This window comes from Phacochoerus africanus, chromosome 5, assembly GCF_016906955.1.
Source record: "Phacochoerus africanus isolate WHEZ1 chromosome 5, ROS_Pafr_v1, whole genome shotgun sequence".
Classification (NCBI taxonomy): Eukaryota; Metazoa; Chordata; class Mammalia; order Artiodactyla; family Suidae; genus Phacochoerus; species Phacochoerus africanus.
In genome coordinates this window covers 68,409,763-68,435,463 of record NC_062548.1, presented here as the reverse complement: position 1 = coordinate 68,435,463, position 25,701 = coordinate 68,409,763, and the positions used below count along the sequence as shown (strand labels likewise).

The 25,701-nt window shown below is 37.7% G+C and overlaps 1 protein-coding gene across 1 annotated transcript in view; it reads left to right on the top strand.

Annotated features, from left to right (window-relative positions):
• LOC125128451 (catenin alpha-2-like) overlaps positions 1–25,701 on the top strand; it is a 439,297-nt gene that overhangs the window by 361,345 nt on the left and 52,251 nt on the right. The window lies entirely within an intron of this gene.

Here is a 25,701-nt window from a genome sequence, read left to right as displayed (position 1 = left end):
ATCTCAGTAATACTGGAAGAAAACAAAATACATTTTTAAAAGGAAAAAAGGTGTCTGAAAGGGACAGTGGTGATCACACTGTCATGCCAAGTACTTGGCATGGTAAATACCAATAGTCCTACCTAAGGAACCCAAAAGCAGCCAGAATTAGAGTTGAATCAAAACAGATTGGTATTAGTCTACTTTCTATTTTCTGAAAACCCAGTCACATTTTTACAATTTTTATCTGGTCCATGGAAAATCCGTTATGTTCTTGAATCTTAGAAAAGAGGCCTTTTGTGCATCCTTTTATTTCCTTATTGATCTCTTCCTAAGTAATTGCTTTTTAGTTACAGTGTGTAATAGATATTAAGGTGTATTACAGAATATAAGAAATGAACAATATGAAGTTAAAAGGAAGCTATGAGAAGGTAATAAACATCTGCATCAGTTCTTTTTATTAAAGATTTTGTGCATTTGATACATTTTCCCTTCAGGTTGTTATATTAAAATTTTTTTTTTGTCTTTTTGCTTTTTCTAGGGCTGGACCCGTGGCATATGGAGGTTCCCAGGCCAGGGGTCAAATCAGAGCTGTAGCTGCCAGCCTTTGCCAGAGCCACAGCAACTCAGGATCCGAGCCACATTGCAACCTACACCACACAGCTCATGGCAACGCCGGATTCTTAACCCACTGAGCAAGGCCAGGGATCGAACCCACAACCTCATGGTTCCTCGTTGGATTCATTAACCCCTGAGCCACAATGGGAACTCCGTATATTAAAATAATTTGAAGGGCTTATTTTTGGTGTTTCATTTGTATACAACAGACAACGCTTTCAACAGACTGCCAAATACTGTTTTTCCCAACCAAATCTAAGATGCAGCATTTTTGAGATATAACCATTATGCTTACTACTGTACTTTGTTTTTGCCCATTTGTAAGCTAGAGCAGTGCAAAGTAATGTAAATACAACTTACCAGGGGGACTATAATTTTCATATTCACTGTCTGGCAGAAAATTACTTTTGTCATTGAGTGAATGTAGAAAATTTCCTTTACAGTGCAGAGTGATGGCTTAAAGAAGGTGGCTTTAGGAGTTCCCAGTGTGCCACAGTGGGCTAAAGATCTGGCATTGCTGCAGCTGTGGCATAGGTTGCATCTGTTGGCTTGATTTTGATCCCTGGCTCGGGAACTTCCATATGCCACAGGTGCAACCAAAAAGGAAAAAGAAACTTTAGCAAGCAAGAAAGAGTACTGAAAAAACTATATTAAGGATCAATTGTAAAGTAATGGCCTTACCTCTCAGGCAGCCAGTAAAACAAGAGCAACAAGTCCTAGGAAAAAAAAAGTATCTGCCGTTAGCCTGTGTTTACCGAAGGAGAGGCAGGAGAGTGTATTGACTTTTAAGATGCAATATATGGAAGGAGAATATACACACTATCTACAGCTGTAGTTTTCAACATGTGGTCCCTACACTAACAGCATCTGTGTCACCTGTGAACGTACTAGAAATGCACATTCTCTTCCCCATCCCCGACCTAGTAAATCAGAAAGTCTGGGTCTTCACAAACACAGTTGAGTTTGGATGCATGCTTAAGACTGAGAACCACTGGTCTGAACTAGGCTAGTTGTCTGAGTTGCCCAGATGAACTGCCCATGCGAGTGAGATTGATGAAAAACTATCAGAAAGCTTCACCCTGAGTTGAATCTTTCCTTGATGGACTTATTGGTGTGCTTAAGTGAAACGGGTAGGGCCCCCTGCCCCAATAATTTCTTTGAAAGGGCCAGTTTCTGCTTGAAGAAATTGTTGAGATCTGACCACTTGAAAGTAAGACATTATTCTTAGTTTAAATAATTCAGTCTTTCATTTGGTGATGATCAGAGATGGCGCTGTAGGAAGAAAACAGTGGGAAGCTGTTTATTTCTTGTGTACAAACTTGCTCCTATAAAATTCTGCACATTCCTCTGCTTGCTCTTATCTGTTTTTAAAAAGAGCGCTTTCAGGAGTTCCTGTTGTGGTGCAGCAGAAATGAGTCCAATTAGTATCCATGAGAATTCAGGTTCGATCCCCAGCCTAGCTCAGTGGGTTGGGATCTGGTGTTGTCCTGAGCTGTGGTGTAGGTCACAGACGTGGCTCGGATCCTGTGGCTTGGTGATCCAGCCTTGCTGTGGCTGTGATAGAGGCTGGCAGCTATAGCTCCTATTCAACCCCTAGCCTAGGAACTTCCGTATGCTGAGGGTACAGCTCTAAAGAAAATAAATTAATTAAAAAGAGCACTTTGTATTTCCATGGGCAAATGTCTTGAGATACCCATTATTCAAAAACAGGTAAACTATGTTGGCCTAGACAAACTCCAATAATATTTAAGATATCAGATTATGATTGGAGTTTTTCTGTTTCAGTGCCCACAGAAATTGACTTTGTATAAAGGATTCCAGTACAAGTAATTTATTTAGGAGATAATCCCTGGAAACATCAATAGGAAGCTGGAGACAGAGACAAACAAGGGAGGAGAGTCAGCCAGCCAGCTCCTTTTATAATTGGGAACCTCTGGGATACAGTGTAAAACCCATCTCTGAGTTATCCTGCTGGAAGGTATAAGGAAAATGAGCATTCTTTTTTTCATTTTTTAGAGTTTTATTGAAGTACAATTGATTTACAATGTTGAGATCATTTCTGCCGTACAACAAAATGATTCAGTTATGTACGTGCAGGTATCTATTCTTCCTTTCAGATTCTCTTCCCAAATAGGTTATCACAGAGTATGGGGTAGAGTTCTCTGTGCTATAGAGCAGGTCCCCGTAAGCCAGCCATTCCGTACATCTCACTGTACCTATGACAATCCCAAACACCTAGTCCATCCTGCTGTCTTTGGTAAGTTTGTTTTCAGAGTCTGTGTCTGTTTTTGTTCTACAAATAAGTTCATTTGTACCCTTTTCTTAGATTTCACATATGAGTGATATCATATGATGTTTGTCTTTCACTGTCTAGCTTAACTTAATATGATAATCTCTAGGTCCACCTATGTTGGTGCAAATGGCATTAAAGGAACACCTATCCAAGATATTACCATCTCCTGTCTGCCACTGATTATGAGCTGGTAGAGGCTGGCATTATTCTCCTGCCACTTCTATTCTGGAATCCACAGAAAGCCCAGGGCAAAGAGTCCCAGTTCTGACTTGGAAGTGGCTCACAGGTCAAAAAGAAGTTTTGAGAGGATATGAGCCAAGTGCAGCAGCATCTTCTATGCAGTAGGGTAGTTGAGTGAGTAGGGAGGCGTCAGGCCCATCCCCTAAAAGGGGAAGTGGAGTAGGCCCTCAAAAAAAAAAAAAAAAAAGCAAAAAGCAAACAAGGGAGTTCCTGTCATGGCTTAGTAGTTAGTGAACCTCACTAGCATCCAAGAGGACACAGGTTCAATCCCTGGCCTTGCTCAGTGTGTTAAGGATCCGGCATTGCCATGAGCTGTGGTGTAGGTCACAGATACGACTCCGATCCTGCATTCCTGTGGCTGTGGTGTAGGCTGGCAGCTATAGTTCCAATTGGACCCCTAGCCTGGGAACCTCCATAAGCCACAGGCATGGCCCTAAAAAGACAAAAGGACCAAAAAAAAAAAAAGCAAATAAGGAATCCTGGGACTCCCAGAGGAGGGAAATTGCTTCACATTACTGTACAAGTGTGATCCAGGCTCTCATCACCCAAGAACGTTTAGTTAATGTTTACCTGCACTTGACATTGTGATCCACCCCAGGAAGATAATGAAAGCAATATGGCTCCTGGCCTGAGGTGTTTGACAAGCTGGTCTAAAACCAGGAAGCAGAAAACAGAGCTTGAGGCTTCTGTTGAAAATGACAAATGCAGGCTGTAAAAAGGAAGACCCTGGTGTTTATGGACGCTGCAAATTAAATGCAACCTGCCCAGGTTTGATCTGATGCCCATTCCTATTACCATGTGCTAACACTTCCCAGAAGGTTACCCTGTGAGTTTCCAAAGGTATTTTTAATATTCTGCCATGCGAGAATACCATCCTAATGGTATAATGTAGGAATGAGTATTTTTATGAAATATTAGAATTATTAATTCATAGTAATTGAAAAAACAGCTAGTGGTAATTGGCTTCTCTTTGAATGCTTTTAGTTACAAATGTGACCTATTGCCACTCCCATGCCCACCACCATTTTTCTCTGTTAAATGTGTGCAGTGTTGAAAACCATACATCATTCTGTCCTTTGGATCTCTATGAACCTAACAGGCCAACTGACTATGCTTAATCATTTTACCAAAATAAATAAATAGATTAAATAAATTCTATTTTCTCCTTTCAAACAAATATACAAGTTATGAATCTAACAGGCCAACTGACTACACTTTGCTTGATCATTTTACCTAAATAAATAAATTAATTCTGTTTTCTCCTTTCAAACAAATATATAAGTTTCTCACATTAACTTAGATTTTTTTTTTTTAATCAGAGTGTGAAACTCTGGTTTTAGTCTTTAGACTAAAAAGTATTTAAATAAATTTGGGAATAAGTAAAATACAAAAAAAAATCTTTTTTTTTTCTCATTGAAATAGATCATAGTTACTTTTATATTGTTTTTCCTTCTTTCTTCTTTTAAGCCCATTCTGGTATAATCATATTCAGTGTTTTCCTTGTAAGGACGTGTGTCATTCAGCTGTTAAGCCCAGAATTCCTTTTCAGACCACCTGTCTCTTTTTTTAGTGTTTTTAAATAAACAAGGTATTTTCTGTCTGTGTTGCTTCACATAGCTTGAGAAGCCTTGAATCCTTCCCACACTTTCCTCTTGATAAAATTTCATTCCAGAATCATAGGGGGAAATATGATAACTCATTTGGGTGGCACTCCAGCTTTTCCTCTATAAAGGTTGTTGCAAGGTAATGGGTTATTCAGCTACTTCCTCATGCCTCATTTCCCATTCCTGCTGTCATTTTATTAGATGGATTCCTTTGTTCTCCTCATTCGTTCACTGAGAACGCACATCTTTTAAATCTCTACCAGAGTAATTTCAATCTTCTAACCTTCAATTTTAAAAAAAAGTTCATATTCTGATATTTCTTTTCATTCCTTACTTACCTACTGTAGCCTTAACTTCATTACAAATATCCCAGTAAATTTCACACAAATGATGCACAGTTGCTGCCTTTGGTTTGGTTTTGTTTTTTTCTGATAGTTGACATTTCATTTTAGTTTGGTTTGGTTTGGTTTCCCCCCGCCTCCAGTAATTGTCTCAGGAATATGAAACCAAATTGCAGTTCACTCATTCCTTAAAGTATTTGGCTTTTCAAGTTTGGGCTCTAGGATAAAGTGCCCATAGTCATTTTCCTTGTTCATCTTTTTGGTTTGGTCCTATACTCACTCACCCTGCAATACACCCCCAAGTTCAATCTCATTTATGACACTAGATGCATTTCTAAAATGCACAGCCTGTGTTGCCTATGGCCACATTCGATACTCAGCAAATTGTGAAAGGACACACTCCTATACTAACAGAGGAAGTGTCCCCTAGCTGTTATCTGAAACAACACTTGAATCCCCTACGGTGGGTCTAGGCCTCCTCTGGTTGTAGAATCAAGTACTGCCTCAATTGCCTGGCAAATTTGTCACATTAATGAAGAGTTGCCTCTGCGTTTTCCTTAACTTCCATCTGAGGAAGCTGTTTCTATGGCGGCTACCTTCCGAATATACTCTCTCTCTCTTCAATGTGACTGCATTTACATGGACACAAGCCTGGATTTGATTTCTCTTTACCTTCCAAGAACTTGGCAGTTTATCTGGTGTTCAGTTCTGGCCATGATGTTTATATAGAGAGTTCAGTCGTTGGCTGCATCGTGCTTTGTTTTGCTGGAAAAGACCAGACTGAACCCAGGCCCTTTGTCTTCACATGCATCCAGACAAAAGCAGGCCTGTCCATGATTTCATTTCATCATTCAGTCACAGGACTTGCCTTCCTGAATCAATGAATATTAAATGGGACCAGCGTTTGTTGAAGACCTCACCTGTCCCTGCAAAAGGCCTGGAGGTGGTTATTCAGCAGTGCCAGTTCCAGATGTGTCAACAATATACCAGCCATTCCTCCATCAACTGTCATATTTTCACTATTCTTGTAAAGTTTCAATCTTTTTTTTTTCCTTCTATTGCTGCTGGTTGTAGTTATCCCTCTTTACTTGTTTTGTTCTTAGGAAATGAAACCGATCTAAGTGTTAGCCAACATTAAACTCTTAAGAAAGGTAAATATGTAAACAAATTGATGTGTATATAGATGATGATGGCATTTCCTTTTTTAATTTTTTTCCCAATAATCTTCTCTGGATTATGAGACCAAATTGTAGTTCCTTAAAGCATGTGGCTTTTAAATTAGAAAGCTCACCAAAAACAAACAGAAAGAAAGGATCTAGGACATGTGAAGTCTTAAACTCTTTTTCTGGCACTGATTTTGAGAGTTTGCTCAAGAGCTTCATAGGTAGAACTCAATTCCATGGATCTCAAGAGAGTTTATACTGTGGCCAAGAATGGAGTTACTTTAGAAAGGTGGGTTGGCCTTGGGCAAAATCACAAAGCAGAAAATGTTTGTTTTTCAATGTCATTGGCCTCAGCGCTACTCCTGGCCTCTGATTCCTTGGGGGACTAGCTTGGGAACTCAGTGCCTTTTTTCTTTCCCTTAACTACACAGAAATGCCAGCTTTTGTCAGACTCTTTGCCTGATCAAAAGTGATGTTCTCACCACTTTCCTTTCTCTTTGGAAAGAGGATATTTTAGTGAAAATTTTCAGTTAAAAGTTCATTCTATTAATCCTTCTCTCTTCCAGACAGTACATCCTGTAGCCAAAACAGTGGGTTTGCCTCCATCCCAAAGGGCTGGTGGGGGAAGTCTTTCCATTTAGTAAGGTTTGATTTCTTGCTCCTCAAAGCATGTCACTCCAAAAAGCCAGTGTATGCAAATTGGGATACCCTATGTCACCCTTTGTCAAGTATGCACCAGTGAAACAGTACAAAGAGATATTCTTGAAAGAAATCTCTTCCTCTTTCTTAACAGCTGCCATAGAGCAGTCTTGCCATAAAGAATGTTTGATTGCCTTTTGAAATCTTTGTAATGATTTCCTCTTGCAATAATATTTATACACAGTAAATGTTATTACTTGTAAGTTCTTTACTAATTACATTAGTAGTATATTGCAAATATAATTTACCACTGCATTTGTCTAACTTAACCAAATGATTCCTGATATAATTCCATTGGATGCACAAATTAACTCTTTTCTTACTGTGGAGCCTTTGGAGCATTGCCAGTGTCGGCTTTTAACACACAAAGCTGCAGTAAACAAGTGTCTCCATCACTTTTTGTGAACAAGTACAAGAGTATCTTATGGGAATATACCTACAAGCAGAATTGTTAAATAAGGCAGCTCACTAACAGGTATAAGCTCTAATGGTCATCCTGGAACTTGCTTTCCTGGGACAATAACTCATAGTGATTTCTTCCTAGATCTGTCGTTTTTCTCCTATGCTGTCTAGTTGACTTTCAGAGTCCTATGATGCTCTTACCAGATAGTATTGTGAAAATATGCTCTAAAGGAGCTATACCAATTTACACTCCTTCTGGCAGTATAATGTGAGATTTCCTGTTTCCAACATACTCGCTAAATATTATCACAGTGTTTAGTATTTTTTGTAGGTGCAAAACTCTTACTGTTATTTCAATTTCTGTTTCTTTAGTTGCTGGCTCTTTCATCTATTTATCAGTCATTTGGACCTGCTGGTCTTTTGTTTGCTTACTTTTCCATTGGGTTGTTTGTTATTCTTCATCTCAATCAGCTACACTTATATTTTAGATATTCAAACTTTTTATATTATGTATATTTTGCAAATGTGCACTCCTGCATATTTGCAAAACATTTTCATTTTGTTCATGCCTTATTTTTATTTTTATTTGTTTTATTTTTTTATTATTTTGAACATGCATTTCAAACATTTCAGTTATTATTAAGTCTTCAGGGTGACTGCTGGAATTATCAAGTACAGTGAGCTACTGTATGTTTCATATCCCTTTAGTGTGCCTTTCTCATATGAGCAGCTGAGGTTTTACTAGCTTTAGGGCAATATCTCCATGCATATCTGCCTACACATGCTATAGAGCCGACCTACGTTTTCTGTGTGTACTGGGGAGAGGGAGGTTAGGAGAGGTGAGACCTCTGTTAAGGATACTGGACACTTTCCATGCTCCTCCTCTGTCATCACTGATGGCATGGTGCAGTGTCACCTTTCAGTTCTGGCATTGTGGATCTTCATTTTCTGCTTCTTGTTTCTTGTGCTTCCAGCTACTTCTGTTCCCAGCCTTGCATGAAAGGGTTGACTTTTCACAGATAATTCCTGTCAATTAGAGCATGCCAACCATTCCAAGGCCACTAGGGTTAATTGTTGGAGCATCAGTGGCCTCTTGGCAAGAGGTCTCTCTTCCTTGGTACTTGGGGAGGCTGCTTTTTTGTGCCTTATATTGGTATCATTGTAACCCTGCTTACTTTGGGGTCAGAAGTCCTTAGAGAAGCTTGACCTTCTGGAAGGCTGGTCCCTGGAGGACTAACATTTTACTGTGAATTTTAATGGCTTCTGCTAAAACTCTTGTGGGATATCGAGGTGGTTAATAATTTTTCAATAATTTAACAACCAAAGTTAAGATACAGAATATTTTAATGTATATCTTAATATATAACTTGCATATTTTAATATGTATATTTAATATATATTTTAAATATATATCTTTTTGGTCACAATATTCAGAGGCTTGATGTGGGGGGTCTTAGTTCCCAGACCAGGGATCGAACCCAGGTGTCAGCAGTGAAAGTGCTGTGTACTAACCTCTAGACCACCAGGGAACTTTCTAAAAATAGTTTTTAAATGCACTATACCTCACAAAGGGGGTACACATGTATCCTTTTGTATCAGTTTCCTAGGGACACTGTAATAAGGTACCACAAACTGGGTGACTTAAGACAGTGGAAATTTGTTCTCTTACAGTTCTGGAGGTTAGACATCCAAAATCAAGATGTTGGCAGGGCCAGGGTCCCTCTGAAGCTTAAGAGGAGAATCCTTCTTTGCCCCTTCTTGGCTTCTGGTGGTTTGCTGGCAGTGTGTGGTTCCTTGACTTGCAGCTTTGGTACTTCATACTTGGACTTCATCTTTGTATGGTCTTCTCCTCTTGCGTGTCTGTATCTGGTCTCTAGGTCAGTAGGACACCAGTCATATTGGATAAGTGCACATTCCGATTCAATATGACACCATCCTAACTTGATTACATCTTCAAAGAGTGTCTTTTCAAACAAGGTCAGAAACAATATACTAGAGGTTAGAACTTGGGTGTATCTTTTGGGTGAGAGAAGGGGGACCTTACCTAACCCATAACATCATTTACCAGTAGACTCTTAAGTGAATATGATGGTGTAGGAATGCAGGCTGGAGATGCATTCTGAGATTTATTTTTTAAGGTGTATGTGGGGGGAACATCAGGGAAAAACTTTCTTTCTCCTTTTATAGCCCATTCATTATCTTCTTACTCCCCAGCCCCAAACACCCTCTCCCTTCATAATTTATTGTTAAAAAGTGGGAAGAGGTGTTTTAAAAAATAAGATTTTGGAAATAGAGTTTACAAATAGTTTTAGTCTATGGGGAAATAACTCAGCTCTTCCAAGAGATTCATGCTTTTACCATTTAGACCTTTATAATTTCCACAGGTGGTTGATTTTATTTTTTGAAAATTGCCAATTTTAAACAACAAAGAATAGTGTTATGCAAGCTGTTATGCTAAGATGTTTGTGCTGAGTCTGAATGCTTATTATGATAATAGTGGACCAAGTCGTCTGTATTGATTGGTCCTTTCCCCCCTCTCCAGAATGGTGAAAAAAATGAGATTCCATTTAATAGAGCTTTACTGTACTCAGTAAATGTTTTCTACTTTTAAAAGAGTAGAAAAGAACAAAGCAGCTTGCTTATTAAAATCATACTCATAGAGCTCAGTTAAATATTCCATTGAGGATTCGAATGATTGAATATTATGTGGAATAAGTATGTAGGCCAGCTTTCCATAGCTAAAGGAAATGCAAATCATTTTAGGTCAGAGGAATGCATACTGACCATGGAAGAAAGAATATAGGGCTGTGATGGGTCAAGAAAGCAGAGCGGGAATTTAGAGGCAGAAAGGAAATAGTTATGCTTTAGTAAAAGCTAGAAGGTTTTCCAGGCCAGAATGTAGTTTAAGGTGAAGCAGTAAGTGGCTATGTCTGAATAAGAAATAAAGGAGGGATAATTTGTAGAATTCTTTAAAAACTACATGTTAGAATTCTTGATTTAATGTGATAACATACTCTGATTAACTGTTATATAGGTCTTGATTTTCATAATTTAACTAACCTTTGCCAGCTTTTGCTGCTGAGCATGGGATGATTAGAAAGAAGAGGATGTGTCTAGAAACCAGGGAACTGACTGGGCACTCTTCAGATCCTAGGTGGTGTGCCGAGAGTTCCAGTTAGGATACTGGCTCTGGCAATGGAGAAGACTATGTAATTATTTAAAATACTGATGAGATCAAATTAGTAATCCTTTGTCATGAATTCCATTTGGGAGAAAACACAAAGTGAGATACTGAAATCACATGTATGTTGGTAGGGTGAGTGATCACTGATACTATACAAAAGATGAAAGTTAAGGACTAGAGGACACAAAAACACTGTTAGACGTCATTATTAGAAAATATCCAATTACAACCACCACTGCTTAGAATTACTATTTGATGCCATTAAAAAAAAAAAAAAATCCTGTAGGCTGGTTACAAACTGGGTTATTTGTGCATATTATTTCATTAATCTTTTAAATTCATTCTATTGTGAATCCATTTTCCATGCTATGTAAATTTAGTGGTTTCTTTTTTTATTTTTTTTTTTGGTCTTTTTGTCTTTTTAGGGCCGCACCCCATGGCAGATTAAGGTTCCCAGGCTAGGGGTCCAATTTGGAGCTGTAGCCGCTGGCCTACACCATGGTCACAGCAACACAGGATACAAGCCACGTTTGCGACCTACACCACAGCTCACAGCAATGCTGGAACCTTAACCCCCTGAGTGAGGCCAGGGATTGAACCTGCATCTTCATGGATTCTAGTCAAGTTTGCTAACTGCTGAGCCACAATGGGAAATCCAAATTTAGTGGTTTCTTTAGTAGTGAAGGTGCTTGGCAATAAGCTGTCTTATATTTTTCTGTAACTGTCTTAAGTTTACTTTCATTTAAAATAATATTTTAGCCAGGCATGAAATTCTAGTCTGCCTTTGATTTTGTCTCATTGTATTGAAGATATTATACCATGGTCTTTTGCTTCCATTTTTGCCATTAAGAAGGATGCTATTCCTAATATTTTGTCATTATATTGTAGCTGGTCTGTATTTTTCTCTAAACTAAAATCTCTTTGGCATTTGGTCTTCTTCAGTTATACAATGACATGACCAAGTGTGGGCTTCTTTGTATTTACCTTGGTTTGTGTATGTTGGGCTTCCTAAATCAGAGTATTCATGTGTTTTATTCACCTCTGGAAAATTCTCAGCCATTATCTTACAAATACTGGCTCTTTTCCATTCTGTTTATCTTTTTCTTTGCAACACCAGTTAGACTTAGAGCATAAAATTTCTCTATATTCTCTATGTATTTTTTTCATTATTGTCCATTCTTTAATTATTTGTACTTTTTTGGTTATTTTTTTCTCTGTCTTCCACTTCACTGATTTTCTTATTTGTATCAAATCTGTTATTTATTCTTTCCTTTCAGACTTAATATCTGTTATTTAAAACTCTATTTGGTTTGAAGTTCCATGGTCCTTGATTCATGCATTTGAATTCTTGTTCTAATACTATAAATATTTTAAAATATTTATTATATATTTTATACCCTATGCTTCTATTATCTGAATTCAATTAATCAGTAATTTCTTTAATTATTAAATTCTTCAATCCCACCACTTTGAGCTGTGTACTTATTTTTTATGAAGGCCTTAGTTGAGAGATTTCTTTGCTTCCTCCCAGAAAACATTTGATTTTGCTTCTGACAGGAACCCCAAAAGAGCACCAACCTTAAACTAATTTTTAAAATAATTTTTCTGCTCCCAGTCTATCCAGGTAATATAAATGAGTTTCCTACAAACACATAAGGTTAGTACTATGATTATAAACTATTATTATCAAATATAAATGAAGCTATGTGATCTTAATATTTCCTGTCTGGGGACAGACATGTTTCTTTATAATTTCTCTTTGCCAGAGGACACACTTATTTTCTGGTTGATATTTTCACTGATATGGAACTTTAAGTTTCTAACTTTTACTTTGGGTAGAAAACACTACAGATACATTCCTTGTGAGGGTCAAGACATTCTCTTGTCCCATCTGTGGCAATTAAAAGCCTAACTTCTAAGTAACTTTTAATAACTCTAAGCTTGTGGAGAAAAGGGAACCCTCCTACACTGTTGGTGGGAATGTCAACTGGTACAGCCACTATGGAGAACGGTTTGGAGATACCTTAGAAATCTATACATAGAACTTCCATATGACCCCGCAATCCCACTCTTGGGCATCTATCCGGACAAAACTCTCCTTAAAAGAGACACGTGCACCCGCATGTTCATTGCAGCACTATTCACAATAGCCAGGACATGGAAACAACCCAAATGTCCATCGACAGATGATTGGATTCAGAAGAAGTGGTATATATACACAATGGAATACTACTCAGCCATAAAAAAGAATGACATAATGCCATTTGCAGCAACATGGATGGAGCTAGAGAACCTCATACTGAGTGAAATGAGCCAGAAAGACAAAGACAAATACCATATGATATCACTTATAACTGGAATCTAATATCCAGCACAAATGAACATCTCCTCAGAAAAGAAAATCATGGACTTGGAGAAGAGACTTGTGGCTGCCTGATGGGAGTGGGAGGGATCAGGAGCTTGGGCTTATCAGACACAACTTATAATAGATTTACAAGGAGATCCTGCTGAATAGCATTGAGAACTTTGTCTAGATACTCATGTTGCAACAGAAGAAAGGGTGGGGGAAAAATGTAATTGTAATGTATACATGTAAGGATAACCTGACCCCCTTGCTGTACAGTGGGAAAATAAAAATAAAATAAAAATAAAAATAAAAATAAAAATAAAAAATAAGATTGTCAATGCTTTAGAATCAATTTGCCATTTTTATTTCAAGGTTGATAACTTCTTGCCCTCCTTCCCTCCCTCCCTTCCTTCCTTCTTTCTTTCCTTCCTTCCTTGCTTGCTTTTTTTTTGGGGGGGGGTCACTCAGAGATAGCCCTTGCATTTATAAGGATGTTTGCTGTGTTTCGCATGCATTTCATTGTGTCTTGGAGATATGCTTTTTTGGTATTCAGTTTCTAAATTCTCTCATTTAAAGTTTAAATAAATCTGGATATGGGGTGCTATTTTATTCATTTTACTGTTGAAACTTAAAAAGGTTAAGTAATTTGCCTAAGGAAAAAATGTGAAAATCAGAACTTAAGCTGAAGAAGTCTGAGTTCAAATTCTTCACTGGTATGTTCTCAGAGACATAATTATTTTAAGAGTTTATCCTATTGATAATTTGTTTACTTATTATTTTGCTAGAATAATATTAATGCTATTAACATTTTTATTTTATTCTTTGTTTCTATATGTGATGGTTACTAACTCTAAAATTTAGAGGATCCCTAGGTTCTAACTGAAAAGAGTAAGTAGGTGATATCCAATTAATAGTGGGAAACACTAAAGCTTTACTTTTCAAAATGATGGGAATTCAAAATGATTACCCACCTTTGTCATGTGATGAAGTATTCTTTTTTGTTCCTTCTATTATTTGGCCTACGTATGCATATAGGTTGAAAGCAAATGAATTCCACACTTGATTATTGGTTTCTCATTCTACTATTAGGTGTGTTGTGTTTGAAAAAACAATATATAATCTTCACATGTATGATCAGCAATTCTTTTACATATGTCCTAGTCTTAATTAAGAAACATTGACTGGGCCATCACAATGCAAAACATTACACTCTACAGTCCAAAAGAAATGTGCAATATTTTTGCTTACTCTTGGACAGTTCTATTTTCCTTTCTTTTTGTAATTTTAACTCATTTTATTACTGTTTAATTGATTTACAATGTTAATTTCTACTGTACAACAGTGATTCCGTTTTATATTTACACATACATGATATATATTTTTATTATAGATAAAATATATTAATATTTTGAGCAGTTATAAGTCAGGCAGTGGTTTTAGCACTTTACACTCATGTACTCATTCATATACTAATATACTCTTCATTTCAGATGAAGAATCTGAAACACACAGCTTAGTCAAGTGAAACCAGCACTGAACACAAGGAGCCTAGGCTCTATGACCAGTGCTGTGTATCACTAATATGATCTAATATATGAATATATATGCATATGTATATATACATATATAGGATATATGTGTATATATAATAATATATTCTATGCATGAATATATATATGTGAATATATATGGATACAGAATATATTCCAGATATGAATATAATAATGTGAATATATGAATATATACATATATTATATATATGCATATATATACATGTATTCTTTTTCTTACTCTTATGGTTTATCACAGGACATTGAATGTAGTTCCCTCTGCTGTACAGTAGGACCTTGTTGGTTTTCTGTTCTATATATAAGTTTGCATCTGCTAATCTCAAACTCCCAATCCATCTCTCCCCTCCCCTTCTCCCCTTTGGCAACCACAAGTCTGTTCTCTGTGCGAGTCTATTTCTGTTTTATAGTTAAGTTCCTTTGTGTCGGACAGTTCTATTTTCAAGTTAAGGAAGGTTCCAATTAGGAAGAAGGGATTGAGTCTGATCACAACACAGTAGTATTGTTGGTTGGACATCTGTGAATCAAGATAAGCACAAGTGTTCAGATGTCTGTCTTTGTGAGAGACAAAGACCTTCTTCCATTGTGGTCTTTATTTTATGTATTCCCTCATAATTTTATTTGTTTAAATACTGCCCTAGGTCCTTAAAATCATGGTGCATGAGGATGTAATTTTAGTGTATAGATTTTATTTAAAAGATTAGTTTCAAAATTATTGCCACAAAATAACATATCACTCATTCTGTTGGTGCTAGGAATATATTTTTGTTACTTGTTTTTTATTGTTTAGCTTGACATATAACCACATGCATTATCTTCGAAGTGGTTAAATCCTAAACTCTGTATCTAGACTTTTAAGGTTAAAAGCCTCACTTAATTATCCACAGCTTTTTGGCCTTTGGCCAATGACTCTTTCTCTACTTCAGTTTCCTCATCTATAAAAGGGACCTAGTACCTCCCTTGTAGGAATTTCATGAAGATTAAATGAGTAAATGTGGTGCTTAGAACAGCATCTGCCACTGAGTGAGTATTATGTCAGGATTAGCTATAATTATTAATCTCATTATTATCATCACCATCATCCTCATTAAATTGTGTTTTATGCTTTTCTGTCAGTAGGCTTTTGGCTTGGAGCTTCGAGTTTACTAAGATCACAGAATTTTAAGTCCAGTAGCCTTAGATTCGATTCCTATGATTAAGCTGACCTTGGACAAATTAATAAACCTTTTTAAGCTAAGTCATAGTTTTTTAAATCTTTTAAATGGAGGTGCTGTTGTTCACCTCATTGTGAGTACATCATACAAAGTGTATAATGTTGGTGCCTGGTACATAGTATCTTTATAAATAGCTGTTTTTGTTATTTGCATCATAGTATCCCAGATTGCAAGAAGTTCTTGGGAGTGTTTAGTCACATAGTCTCAGTTTCTGGAGAAGAAAGAGATGAGTTAAAGGTAACTAGATGTGAAGGGTGACATTAATTAACATGGAAGAGATCCCACAGAGTGGGGCAAAATAGATTTTTGCCATGCTTCCATTTTTGGACATGATGTCTAGCTGCATCTGTTGATTATTGAAAATATTAGGTTTGGGGATTCTCAGATGTAATTATAATGTGTAGCCCATGCAGCAGAAGAAGCCTTAAGGCTAAATTCCATAATGGTTCCATCTCCTGGTTTTGCCAGCTCCCTGTGCCAAAGCCTTGACCGCAGTATTTAAATAGGGCACACTTGGTAAAGATTTATGTGTGTACATGCTCAGGCATTTGGACCTGTGAAGATTCTTCAGCTTGAAATTATGTGATGATAACAAATGAGTCTACTAAAAATGACTGAACCCACACTCTGTTGTGAGGATTAAATATAGTTGAATACCCTTAGTTTATATAGGGCTTCTTATAAAGGTTGCATAGTGGATTCATATAGACTTTTATTTTTCTGCCCAAGGAACAGCTTTACACTAGTGTGACTAGGATGACTAGATGGTGACCTCTGTGGGCCTGGACTGAATCAGCCTTGGCTGCCCCTGTCCCTTTTCCAGTGTGTCAGGATGTCTGCTTCTTACTTCATAGCCCTGAAGCTTAGAATTTTGCTTTGCTTGTTCAGTCCAGGTTTGCTCATTAATGCTTTTTTGTTCTATCTCTAAAACAAGTTCTCCACATGTACAGGTTCTTTGACGTCTGCATTTTCTGCCCCAGCTTTTTCTCTAAACTCTTTTGGGTGGGAAAAGCCACTTGCTAATCAGAGTAGGAATTGAAAATGAACTCCCCGGTTCCTATACTTACCACAAATCAGACACCCCCTAGTGGTGCCCCAGGGAAATTGCTCTTCAGCGATTCTGTTTTAAGAGGTGCTATGAGAGTGAAAGAACCGTGTATATGTCCTTTATAAATCTATGTTAGTGTATTAAGCCTAATTATGCTGTCATATGGAATGAATGCTGAATCACGTATAAGCATGACCAGAATATTCCCTCCCTATAGGCAGACCTACATGGGAGGTTAAATTATACTCCTGATGTGAGTTTATGAATTTGTCTTGAGAAATATGTTTACCAAGGTCCTGGGCATCTGTGTTCACTGGAAAATGCATACAGTGTAATTTTCAAGTCATTTATCTTTATTTTTCCACTTACTCTGAAGGAATAACCACTAAGGAGCACAGAATGGGGCCTCCTATGCTTGAAAGCAGCCTATAAAGGCAGAAAGACCCTGGGACTGGCAAAGAATAAGTCTAATTGTTAGCACACCAAAAGAGCATCCACAAAGCCTGGGAATACAGGAAAAATAGTATATTTGTTTGACTTTTTTTCCAATAAAACAATTGGATCCTTGATTGACATTTTTCTGTACTTTATAAGAAACAATTTCTGGAGGTTTAAGAAAAAAATGTTGAAGATATTATTTGAAAGTTTTTTATTTCTTTTTTGGCTACCCCATAGCATATGGAGTTACTGGGCCAGGGTTCATCTGCCATTGCAACTTATGCCACAGCTGTGACAACGCCAGATCCTTAACCCACTGTGCGAGTCTGGGGCTTGAACCTGTGTCCCAGTGCTCTAGAGACACTGCTGATCCCATTTCACTGCAATGGGAACTCCAGTATTATATGAAATTTCAACTAACATACTTTTTATAAAATATTGTCTTATGTTTCCTGACATTTTTGGATACCCTCCCTGATTCTGACTATGGGAACTGATCATGTTTCCAGTGAGAGGAGAGAAAAGGTTAAAATTCATTGACTTCCTATAATTTTCATTCTTTCATTTCTCTTTCTATGCTTCTCTTCAAGTTCATGATCCTAGTGTAATCAGTTAGGGTCTCTTTCTTTCAAAATCTTACTGGAAAACTGAATTTGTCCACAGGAGAGGGGACCTAGACCCCTCACGCCCACTTTTCACTTGGGGCTTGATGTTCAGTGGTTAGAAGGGCTGTGCAATCTCTCTATTGACTCAGACCTGCTCATACTGGGGCTCAGGAATGAATTAATGGTGAAGAGTACATTTGTCGGGAAGATTCTCATCTACACTCTTTGTGCTTTAAAAACCTAGCAGGGGATTGGAGGAGAAGAGGGGTCAGTGATGTGTGGCTGGTCTCCGCCGTCTCTCTGGTTTGCTTGGCTCAAAGCTGTATGTTGAAGGGATAAAGAAAAGCTTAACCTTCCTCTTTAGATGTAAGTATACAGACATGTGTCTGTTTTGGCCATGCTTACTATTATAGCTGCCTAAGTATCCTAACAGACTCGTGATTCCCAGCTCTCCAAAATGCATCTTCTTTCTTGAATTTCCAAATGCTTGAGCAGTCCGTGTTGCTCTACAGATGTTCTCCGAATGATCCTTGTTAGTGAGTCTTTCAGAAAGATCAGGATGCTAGGAAGTAGAGGGCAAGAATGGAATCATGACTTCATCTTAACTATCCAGAATCTGGTAAGTAACTGCTGCATAGCAGGTGCTTAATCCATGCTTAGTGGATGAATAAAAGGATGAGCGCGATGATATGTAACTCTTTAGATACTGGGCACATATTTGTAATTATGATCATCCAATCATTCCTACATGCTTCAGGCAGTGTAGACAGGGCTGTTACTCTCCTGCCTCTAACCCTCCAAATGCCCCTTAAGACAGCATGTCACTCTGTTGAGATATTTTTTCCTCTCAAGGTTGATGTTTGTTATGACCTTATTTCACTTATTTTAAAAATGTACTTTTGAGTCGGAAGGAGAGAAGTCTGTCTGAGATCCATCCTGATCCTCGTGACAAGCTGTTGATCATAGAAGCGAAGGAAGCTGGAATTAGCACATTTGGGCAGCTTGTCATTTTTAATTTGGGATTTGGGGTTATCCTGAATCAATGTTGTTTGTGGCCTATTGCCAGATCCTCCCACAGAACAAATACATTTTTGTTAGCTGTGTTTGATTACACTTGATATACTGATGTTGATTTAGATGTGGTCCTTCTGTGAACTCTCTTAACATGGGAGCCAGAATGATGGTGACGTGGATGCCTCTCATAAGTTCAGTAAGGAAAACTCATGACTATAATCACCTTTATGAAACTGCCGTTTCTCTGTAGTGACTGGAAAATCAATGGCAGTTCAGAAAATAAAGCATAGACTATGCCAACTAAATCCTAGAATCCAATCATTCTGGTTTTTTTTCCACCCTCAAACCAGTGAAGAAAACCAGCTTTTTTCCTCCATGTTGTATTTTAAAATATACCTTAAGTAAGCTACAATTTTATAGCACCATTTACCATGTTCATTACACCAATTACTTGGAACATTACTTTGTTTTGTTTCTAATTTTGAAATGCCTGGTAGAGTTTTCTATCCTTAATCAACTTTTTTCATTATGAGAATTGTTTCTGTGCTTTGTATAAACAAAGACTACTTTAGAAAAGGTTGACTTGTTATTTCACAGTATAACAATTTCAAGCATAGTTTATTCATCTGCAGCCTGTAAGATGCAAATGATATAATGTGTCTTTTTATACTTCCTATTTGCTTTTCTTTGTATTTATAGCTATGCTGGTTGAAATCATCAGGGCAAGAATTATTTAGTTGTACTATTGACAGTTATGAGATATTATGGGATCTTCTAGATATATTTGCCCCCTAGACATGGTGTCAAGACATCCAAATAGGTATAAAAAGGTTTAAGTTATATGGACAAACTTGGGGACAGTCAGTTGTGAATTTTTGAAAGCATCCAAAAACAGGTTTCCAAAGAAATAGACTACAGTGGTAAATTGCAGCAAATTTAAACTCAAAGTCAAGAGAACCAGCTTCTGGTCTGGACTCTGCCATAAGTTGGCTATGTGCCCTCAAGCAAACCATAAAAGGTTCTTGATACTTGCCTTTTCTCCTCTGAAATTAAGGAACTGAACTTCACCAATGAGCTCACATTCAATACCTTTCAAATATAGCTAGTAATTTAGATCCTGAAATAGATCAGAATGACTTGTTCAGTCTTATCAATGGTTTTTACAACATGCCAGAAACCAGATTTGTTCCCTCCGAAGTGGATTTTTGTTTATGCTATTAATTTGCTTAAAAGTTTGTGTAAGGCGAACATGTCATCCCAACTTTAATGACTAGTCAGTAGGTATTTAATGTTTGGAGAACTAGTGGGAGTTTGTTCATTTTTTTTATGTCAGTCTTTTTCATAACCTGGATGCAGCATTAGTTTCAGGCCTTGGCGATGCATGTTTGTTTTGATATTTCCCTTCTCCATGAAGGACATTTAAAAAAATTCCCTCAAGATTTAGTGTTGAAGATGGGATTCAGTTTTTATACACATTTCAGAAGAACAGGTCAAAAATCAAAATACTTGAAGAAATAATTTGAACAGTTATGGATAAACAACAAAGTCCTACTCTAGAGCACAGGAAACTATATTCAATATCCTGTGATAAACCATGATGGAAAAGAAGATGAGAAATTATATATATATAACTGAGTCACTTTGCTCTATAGCAGAAATTAACCATGTAAATCAACTATACTTCCATAAAATTAAAAATGAAAATTTAACTGTTAGAGCTATCTCAAGTCGGATGGTCTCCTAAGATGGCAGAGGGTTCCTGTCTCAGAGGTCACACCTGGACTTTGCACCTGCTAAGATTTAGGCTGCATGATGTCTTTCAAGGAATTCATAAATTCTGAAATGTGGACATTAAATCGCCAACCCACCACCACCTATTCTGCCTTTTTTTTTATACAGTATCTTAATTATCAAGAGGAAACTGAGATGTCCTCCATCTACATTTGTATGTTGAGATGGTGGGCCTGCCTCTTTCATTCAAAATTAGATGATCTCATTTTTGATGATCCTGTTATCTCTGTTCAGTCTAGATGAACTGTTTTTTCTTTCCTAATCACATTCAAAGGTTTTTGAAATCATATTTCAACTACCAAGTACGATCTTTCAGTCTACTGACATTTCACTGGGTTTTGATTTGCAGTCATGGTTATAGGAGAATAGAGATACTGATCAATAGAAACATTTATTGACTTAAGAATATAAAGAAGTCAACAGAATGCTTTTTAGAGAGAGGCTTACCTTAAACATAACAGGGTTATTGAAAATTTGAATTTATGCAAAAGATGATTTATCAGGTGCTTCCTGGCTTTACAAACTGACTTACAATAGGTTTTTAATTTTATGTTTGATATGGTACAGTTATTTCAGAAACACTTTAACTGCACAATGAAATTTACATTTTCATCAATTTCTTTGCTCTTTATTTTTATGAAAGTGTAAGTGACATTGGATTCAGTATCGACCCTCTGAACTCTGTTTTTCTTTTAAGCTTAGCACATCGCTGTTGACTGTTACCAAGTTTATGGTCTTAAGCTGCTTTGGGGAAAAACAGTAATCACCATTTTATGGAATATGGTTCTTGCTACATTTAGTAGATCCTTGCAAAGATCCCAGTTCCTCCAGAGTAGCATAGGAACTGAAACCAGCACAGATGTGAAAACCAAGAGGCAACACCATTTTGGGGGGATGGGGTGGGGAGGGAATGGGTGTGTATTCAGTCCTAAAGTAGTATGTTTTTATCAGGGAGGAGTTTCCTTGCTTTTAAATTATTGTTTACACTGCTAGAGAAATCTGCCACAAAATACACTTCTTAACCTTTAACCAGGAGTTCACCAACTATTCTTATTGTATTGCAGAGCATCATAGCGGTATGAATGGTAACAATGAGTAAGCTCCCATTCCTGCTAAGGTCTTGTGCTGGGTGCTTGGAATAGATTATCTTCAGTCTTCAACCCTAGTGACAGTGCATGAAATAGCTATTATTATTCTCACCCTTATCTAAACAGTTGAGGGGACTAAAACATAAAAGCTGAATAATTGCCAATCTCATATATTTAGTAATGGTTGGGGAGGAGTCAGGATATGATCTTTGGTCTTTGTTACTTTAAAGATGTATTCTCTTCTAATCCATGGGTTAATATATGTAAAGCTTTTGGAACAATAATTAACAAAATAAACCTTTATACAGAAGCCCTGTATACATATTAATTATGACTTTCCCCTGAGTCACTTTTTTGGAGATGTTAATTTTTCTTCTTTGCAGCAGGTGGTAGTGGCTTGAGAAGATCAAAGGCTTTATCATAGAAACCCTGCTCTGAGTTTAGGTCTATAATCAAGTTAATGAGCTTGAATACAAGAGTGTATATAAAAGAAACAGGCAGCTCTGTTGTCCTCTCTTCACAGCTCCCTTCCCTCTCCTACACGTGTGCTCTTTCTTAGCTAAATATATGAGTCTTAGAGAAAAAACAGCTCCCTGGGGAAATTGCTAATTTTATTCTGATAAACTTGCTTATCATTTTGTAAAATAGGTTTCCATGTTCTTTTCATAATCCTAAAACTATAGGGATGTAAAATGCATTCAAGTTATAGCCCAATTTACGATTGCCTTTCCTTTGAAATCTTTAACGACATGAAATCATTTGTATCTGCTTCAAGTGGGTTTCCTGTTCACAATGGATTAAATGTCTTATATTTATTTTAGGGGAATTTCAGAATTGAGCATGAGATTTCCACTTGAGGAGTCACATTTACGAATGTGGATATCTCTGTCTCTCTGTCTCATGCTCTTTCTCATCGACCTCTCCCTGGCTCCTTTCAGGAGTGTGCGCTGTGGGGTCCAAGCTGATGAGCCCCCCTGAGAGCTCCGTACTGCTAGGGTCATCCCCTGGCTTCATTTGCTGAGCAAACCATCAGCATCTGGTTGAAGTGCCATTGTAATGACTCGTGGCATGAACATCGGGTCTTAAAAAGCAGTTTGATGAGGCATGGTTTCTCCACATGCTGGAAGGGGGGTGTGGCTGGACTCTCCTCTTGGAGCCCTTTTTTTCTGAGAATAGCCCTACCTGATTGGTGTCCTCTTACCCAAATTATGGCTCATGGCAGTGTAAGCTGAAGAATTTGGGATCTACCATGTTGCTCCCCAGGTGCACCGAGGTTCACCTGGAGAATAAATCTTCCCCTTCCTTGAGTAAGTGGATCCCTTCCAACAGCAGCCAGTTTACCCATTAATACCCTGTACAAATATGTCCATTCTTCTTCTTTTATTTTTTAATGGAAACACCTGTGGCCTATGGAAGTTCACAGGCCAGGGATTGAATCTGAGCCCCGGCTGCACCACTGTCGGATCCTTTAACCCACTGTGCTGTGCTGGGGATTAAACCTGTACCTCCACAGCCACTTGACCTGCTGCAGTCGGGTTCTTAACCCACTGTGCTGCAGCGGGAACTCCCAAATGTGTCCATTCTTGACCTGTCATGACTCTCTTGATATTTAGAAAGATTTATTTACAGATATTTATCTATATTTATAGATAGCACTATTTCTAGGTATGTGTAGATTTTTACTTCTTCACCTTAGGGTGTAATGTTCTTTCTAGCTGCACCCTACAGAATAAGAATGAGGTAGCCTTCTTCCCATCACACAGACACCCTGATATCTGCTACTGAGTCTTTGTCTGGGGGGTGAGGGATGGGCAGAGAGGTGATTTATGTGAGCCTGGGGCAAGGAGGGACACTTGGATTGAATCTGTGCCTCCTAATTGCCAGCCTCTACCTTGAAGTTTATGTCAGCCTCTAGAGCCATACATCTTGAAAATCCACCAATACGATAAGGAATTTTTAAACCTCTCCCTTGCTGTTGTTACACATCAAACTATTTGCACCTAGGCTTAAAGACTGAGCTGGTTGGCTGTGTAATGTACTTGTCATAGACAGTAGCCTTTTTACAAAGTCCAATCTATGTACTTACACACCCACATTTCGTAAGTATAAAAAGTATCCCTGCGAGGGTGAAATAACTATAACACTTAGGGAATTACATTGTATTTTGATCTGTTTATAAAGTGATGAAAAGTGTTTTTTTATTTTCCCTTGTGTCTTAAGGTAAATTATAGGATGCATGGATGTTCAGGGATATATTGACTTTATTTAAATGAACTTGGTTTTGATTAATAGATGAGAAATAGCCATTTCATAAATAAAATATTGAATGGATTGTGTCACCCTAAATCAAATAATCAGTCATTTTAACTCAACTCTTGATGTTGATGGAAGCATTTGTACCCCATGTGTGCTCTGCTTCTATGTGTGTGCAGCTTCCTTGTGCTTTTTTCCAGTTTGCTGTACCCCAGGTGATGGTGCCTCCCATTGGTACAAGGCCAGTTTCACATAGTTAGTGTCTCCCTTTGTCTCCCACTCCTGGGTCTCTTTGTGCAAATATGTGCCTGTCCATTGTGTTGGGTCTGTATTCACCATCACCTCCGTCTCCTCTCTGGTTCCCATACCTCATCTGTCCCCAGAGCTGTTGTTTCTCTCCTGCACATCTCATTAATCCTCCCCTGCCTCCCTGTAGCATGTTCCTGTCTCCCTGGTCCATGTGCTCGTGACTGCTCTCTCAGATGACAGTGGCATTGACCTGTTCTCTCTGCACTAGTCTTGTCCTCTCCAGTTTACTTTATGTCATGTGGCCAAAGCAAACATTTATTAGGTCATTTCCCTCCCTGCTGAGGATACAGGCCCTGGTGCCTCTCTTTCCCCCACCCCTCCCTTACTGTCACTTCCCAGATGATTGCATTTCCATGCACACAGCACCCTGCTTCAAGTTCTGTGGCCTCTCTGTGCCGGTGCTCCTGCTGCCTTGATGGAGCTTCCCACCCTTGTCTTCTGGTGAACACCGCCTCCTCCCAGCTTTTCAGAGGCCACCAATGTCAATAACTTCCCCTGCAGCCTTACACTAAATGAGTAAATCACTTCCTCCTCTCCCTTGCCTCTATTTTTAATAGTATGTCTGCGATGGCACGTAATCACTGTTTAATGAGTATGTATTTACATGTTTCCTCAGACCAAGAACTCTTTGAGGCCAGGGTATTCTTAGTCACCTTTGCAATTCTAGGGCCTGGAAGAAAATCTGACACAAGTATGTGCTTAATAAACATCTATTCAAAAATAGAACTGCCATATGATCCTGCGGTCCCACCCCTGGGCATATATTTGGAGAAAATTCTAATATGAAAAGATGCATGCACCCCAATGTTCATAGCAGTACTGTTTACAATAGCTAAGACATGATAACAACCTAAGTGTCCATTGACATATGACTGGATAAAGAAGAGGTATTGTATATATAAACAGTGGAATATTACTCAGCCATGAAAAAGAGTAAATAATGCCATTTGTAGCAACATGAATGGACCTAAAGATTATCATGCTTATGAAGTAAGTCAGACAAAGGCAAATATCATGTTATTGCTTACATATAGAATCTAAATATATATATATATACACACACAAATGAACTTATTTACACAAAGGAAATGGACTCATAGGTATAGAAAACAAACTTATGATTACCAAAGGGGAAAAGCAGGGAGAGATAGATTAGTGTTTGAGAGTAAGATATATGCACTACTATATATAAAATAGATAAGCAACCAGGACCTGCTGTGTAGCACAGGAAACTAAACTTAGTTTCTTATAATAGCATATAAAGGAAAAGAATCTTAAAAAAGAACATATATATATGTATATATGTATATATATATACATTATGTATAATATATAAATGGAGTCACTTTGCTGTACACCTGAAACTAATACAACATTGTAAATCAACTATAGTTGAATAAAAATTTTTAAAAATACGCATTTCTTGAATTGGTCCAATTGTCTCTTAAATGTTCTCTGTTTTAGAGCATTGAAAAACCAGATTGGGTTATCCCTATTACCTGT